Source organism: Calypte anna, chromosome 2 (genome assembly GCF_003957555.1).
Source record: "Calypte anna isolate BGI_N300 chromosome 2, bCalAnn1_v1.p, whole genome shotgun sequence".
Classification (NCBI taxonomy): domain Eukaryota; kingdom Metazoa; phylum Chordata; class Aves; order Apodiformes; family Trochilidae; genus Calypte; species Calypte anna.
In genome coordinates, this window is record NC_044245.1 from 54,131,170 (window position 1) to 54,136,607 (window position 5,438).

Below are 5,438 nucleotides of genomic sequence, written 5' to 3' on the forward strand. Positions count from 1 at the left end.
CGCGGGTCCCCTCAGGCGCCACCGCCGCTTCCTGCTCCACCTCGCACCTGGTGGGGCGGGACGGGGCAGGTACAGGCCCTCCTCTTCCTCCCGGCCGGCGAAAAGGACAGGGAAGGGAAGGAAAGGGGAGGAGAAAGGAGGGGCAGCTCCCGGAGCTGCCACCGCCCCGGAGCAGTGGGGTAATGGGGAGGGGGAAGAGGGGGAAGGCTGGGCGGGTTGGAGTCAGCGGGAACTGATGCTCCTGCTGGAGGGTGTTACTTCTGCTGTGACACCTGACCCTAAGGCTTTTCGTGCTCATTTCTGACCGTCTCAACTCCTACCGAAAGAGTTTGGAGTTTTCGGTCAGCGAACTGCCCTGGCGCTCTAGCTGGGTGCCCGCCCCATCTGTCACTGCTGCCGCGCCAAGCGCTCCGTGCCCGCCAGAGCATCCCTGGATGGCTGCGCTGCCTCACCCGGTCCTGCATCATGCAGGGGTTGTGAGAAGACCTCAAAGCGGCCTTTCAGTAGTTAAAGGAGTCTTGTAAGAAAGATTGGGGCAAACTTTTTAGCAGGGCCTGTTGCGCTAGGACAAGGGGTAATTTTATGGTAATTTTAAACTAAGAGATAAAGGGTAGGTTCAGACTAGATAGAAGGAAGGAATTTTTTACAATGAGTGGTGCGACACTGGAACAGCTTACCCAGAGAGGTGTTAGATGCCTCATCCCTGGAAACATTCAAGGCCAGGTTTGACAGGGCTCTGAGCTACCAGATCTACTTGATGGGGTCCCAGCTCACTGCAGGGGAGTTGGACTAGATGATCTTTAAAGGTCCCTTCCAGCCCAAACTATTCTGTGGTTTGATGATTTAATCATTTGATGAATCTATGTTTGGAAGGACCACATAGAATTAGGCTCCTCCCAGTGACCAGCAGTTTGTATACTGCTTGTTAAATATTTGGGGACTTTGCAATGAAAAACTATGACCAGAAACCACTGTGATGTAATCAGGTGTAGATGTTTGCCCAGTGAGTAAACACCTTACTAACATCAGACAGCTCATCTTCTACCAATTCCATGTCATTGGTTTGGAGCATTTTTTTCCTTGGCATAGAACTGCAAAAAAACCAGTAAATTTATAGTAGCCCACAATAGCACCTGGCTATTACAGAAATATGAACAGTAATATTCATGCTCAAAGGAGAAAAGTCAAAATTATATCAGAAGTTCAAGACCTTTTACAGATTGAATACCAAGCTTTAGAGGCGACAGAAGTCCTTCACCCTTGACGATTCCAGCTTCCAGCAAGGTTGCTCAACTCTCTGGGGACATCTTTACACATCTTTTGTAAATAAATCTATTGTAAATAAATCTATTGTTCAGTGGTCTTCTGCGTAGTATGGCTTTTTACTCATCTTAATGAAGAATACACAAATCAATGAAAGTGTATATGGCAAAAAAATTTAACCAGTCTTCAGAAATGGACACTGTTAATAACAGCTTTGTATTACCTTACAGTTCCTTTTTTCTTTTTTCCAGAACAAAACATGGAAAAAGTGTGGTAGACTTCCTAAAATAGATGTGAGTTTATGTTCATTGTAGTTCTTAACACTGTCACTCTGTCATTCATAGGAACACAGAACCAGAAATCACCTGTGGTCTTTTGTTCTTGGTTGCCACTCTGGTCACCAGCCTAACCAAATGAACCTAACCATCATCATCTAATAATTGCCTTTGTAAGCTTTACAAATATCATCTAGCCAGTCTAACATCACCTCTGTGAGACAGTAAGTTCAATTCCCTCTGGTCTGGAGGTGATGGACTGAGGAACAGGCAGTCCTTATGACTTCCCTTATGACAGTGAGACAGGAGAGTGAGTGTTTCTCAGTAGGGCTGAGGGGGCTGTGTACTGATAGTATGAGAGTCACTTCCTAGTGAATTTGGACATTTACTGTTACATAAACAGTAAATAGCTGGATTAAGATGCTTAAAATATTTGGCATGGGAAAGCATGCAGAAATGACCACTCGAGTCAAAAAACATTGTCTGTCTGTACACATAACTCTACAGTAAACACCCACCAACACAAAGTGAAGGCATTTCCCAATGACTTCTCTGAGGCTTGCAGGGGTAATGCAGTTCCTTAGAGCAGCAGCAATCCTCATTGCTGTATTATCAGCTATAGTGAAGGAGTCAGCCTCCATCAACACCTTTTGTCTACACATGTCAAGATGCTATAGCAGGGTCTGGGGGGATTGGCAAGGTTAAAGAGTTGTTCCACGTCTTTGCCCCAGAACACTCTGGCACTCAGCGTTTGGTGCAAATAGAAGTGTACCACTCTCTGTGATGATGCATCATCATCCAGGAGGTGAGGAAGCAGGTTCTGGAGATGAATGCTCTTACATAGGTACCCTGCTAACACCAGACTTTTCTGTCTGCAAAGAGTGAGGACTAAAGTGAGTCTAAAGTGAGTCTAGTGGCAAGAGTTGATATGCTAAGCACAGACGTAACTTAATTTGTTTTCCTATGTCTTTAACTGCTTCAGTTTTGTTTTTAAAATGAAGAAAGAAGGAAAACAGGAGGAAGAGTAAGAGACCCTCCTCCCTTCACACATACTTCTACCAAATTTTTCTTCAAAATAGCAACCAGCTTTCACTTTAGTGTGGTTTCTTGAGAAGATGAATACTCTTGAGTGTCAGTTTGTCAACATGACCATTTTGGCTGATGCAGCTGATGAACAAATCCCTGAGGCAGTCTCTTTCATTAAAGAGAAAGGACTTTGTTTAATTGTCCCATCTGATAGCTATTTATTTATTGTGCTTAAGACGTTTCTGGTTTCCCTCCCTTTTTGCTTATATATTGACAGTGATGGGAAAGATCCTGATTTGGTCCTAATGTGGCTTAAATGTGAAAGCATCTGTAAGCAGACCTACCATCCTGCAGGCAGTACTTGCCTCCCTCTATAAGGACAGATGCAATTGAGAGCAGTGCCTATCATTTTACATTCCTTCTCCCTACTCTCAAGTCATTTCCTCAGAAAAAAAAGCAAGAGTTAGCAGGGTCATACTGGGGGATCAGCCTTAGTGTATTAGCTTAATGTGGTGTGCAAGTCTATGGACTGAAGCTCCCAGGGACTGAGAAATAATTGCCTTTGTGGTCAGAGTGTGCCCACAAACAATAAAAAGTCCATCAAAACTGGATAATTTGGCTTTCATCTCTCATTAGCTCACACAGTGCCCTGGTCCAGCTGCAAAATGCATAGAAAATCAGAGGGTTTAATTCTCATTATCATTGTTTGTCATTTTTATGGCATTCTTCTTCTGGAAGTCTGAAAGAGCTTTGGAGCAGCTGTTTCACACAGGTCATGTAATGTTGTTTAGCAGTGAGCTTTGCTGGCTGGCTGACCACAGTAATGTCAATACACTTCTGCTGGGATTAATCATCTTGGAAATGTGAATTGCAAAGGAAGCCAGGGAAGAGACAAAAACAGAATTAAAAAAAAAAAAACAAAACAAACAAAAAAAGCATGTGTTGGTTAGTCAAAACTATTCCTCTCTTTTGTCTCTGAGAAAGGTGTCCTTTGCCTGGAAATGACCTCCTCATTACACAGAGCAAGTTACAAGAAAACACAGAAAAGCTGTGGAAGCACATTAATTCTAATTAACCAATCTGGTTTTGAGGATCAAATCTCACACTTCAGCTTCTTTATCCCCCCAGTGTGGGTGACATTGCTAAATTAACACATCACAGACGGAGCCAGTGTTGTTCTGACAACCAGTAGTTGCCAACCAATGAGTTCACTCCCTACTTTTTTTCCACCTAAAATGAAATTACTGAAGTAGTAACCATATAGGCACAGAGGTGCAGACCCTCCCAGAGAGCCTAGGGAAAAGGTCATCTGAGAAAATATTCTGATAACCTCACACTAGGAGAGACACAGGTAAAAGTGCTCTTGTATTAGTGACAAAAAGTTCACTTGAGTAATTTTCAGGCTGGTTGTTTCCACCATGCTCAGACTGCCAACAACAAAACAAGCTCAGGGAATCCAGAAAGGACAGAGCGTGTGTTTGGTGCAGATGTCCATGAGGCAGCTGGGAGAAGAACTGATGCAGCCTCACAGAGAGCAATAATATGCAGTTTGTCGTGCTTGAAACACAGATGCTGCATGAGATAGCATTTGCTTTTGCTTTGAAAACCAAAGCAGCTCCCAGCCAGCTGCATGACACTCACCGAGCTGCCCACAGAGCAACATAAAAGTGCCACGTGCTGGGGAGAGGGCACTTGCTGGGTATTTTAGCTGAATTCCCAACTATCTCCTCTCTTATTAAAAACCATCAGGTCAAGCAGCTGTTTTATGGCTATTTACCATGGTGATGCTTAGAGACTGTACCTGATGCAGACAGCTTCTCCCTGGGCATCACGCCAACACTGAGAGCCTTGCTCCACAGAGCTTGTGAATACATAACCAAAGGTGGCAGAAGACTTTAAGTGAGCTGAACCTGGGGCTGTTGGTGTCTGTATGCATGGGACAGGAGTGAGTGCAGCTCCTCTTTACCAGGATCTGCTGTGCTGGGGTAACTGCTATGCACTGGTTCTCCAGTTCTGCTGTAGTTCAGCAGTGACAGAATAACAGAATCATTAAGATTGAACAAGACCTCTAAGGCCATCAAGTCTCACTGTCAAACCAGCATGGCCATACCCGTGAAACCATGTCCTGAAATGCCATGTCCACACATTTTTTGAACACCTCCAGGGTATGGTGACTTCACCGCTTCCCTGGGCAGCCTATTCCAATGTGTGACCACTCTATCAGTAAAGAAATTTCTCCTTATGTCCACTTTACCCTTCCCTGGAACAACTTGATGCCGAGTCCTTTTGTCCTATCTTTAATTACTTGGGAGAAGAAAGCACCATGCACAGCATCTCCTTCCCTGTGCTGGAAGCTCCACTCAGTATGGTAGGAAAATGCTACAAAGTACAGTATCTCTTGCAAGAGCACAAGAAATACCACATTTTTCAACCCTAGCAAATTCTGGTTATATTTTTTTTTTTCACTATCTGAAGCTTATTACTGAAATAGATTATGTGCTACCTCATGACTGAAGTCGGCATGGAAATACCTAATAGCACATTTATTTTTTAAGCTGGTTTTACTTACTATGTTTTATGGAAGTGGTCTATTTCCCTTGTACAGTAGTTGCTTTTCCTAGCAGACTAAGACAGAACAAGTTAATGTTAAGGAAATGCCAAGGAACCTTCCACATTCAAGCGAACCAAAGCCACTGTTACCTCTTCTTCAATCCTAGCAGAAATATCCATCTATAGTAACACAGCACATCCATCATGGCACATAAGATGCAAAACCTCTCTGCTTTTTGTGGCAGATTCCTGGAGAAGGACTTGCTGACTGTCTCAACAAATATGGAGAGATGGGATTTTTGTTGCCTGCCAGGTGTACAGCTC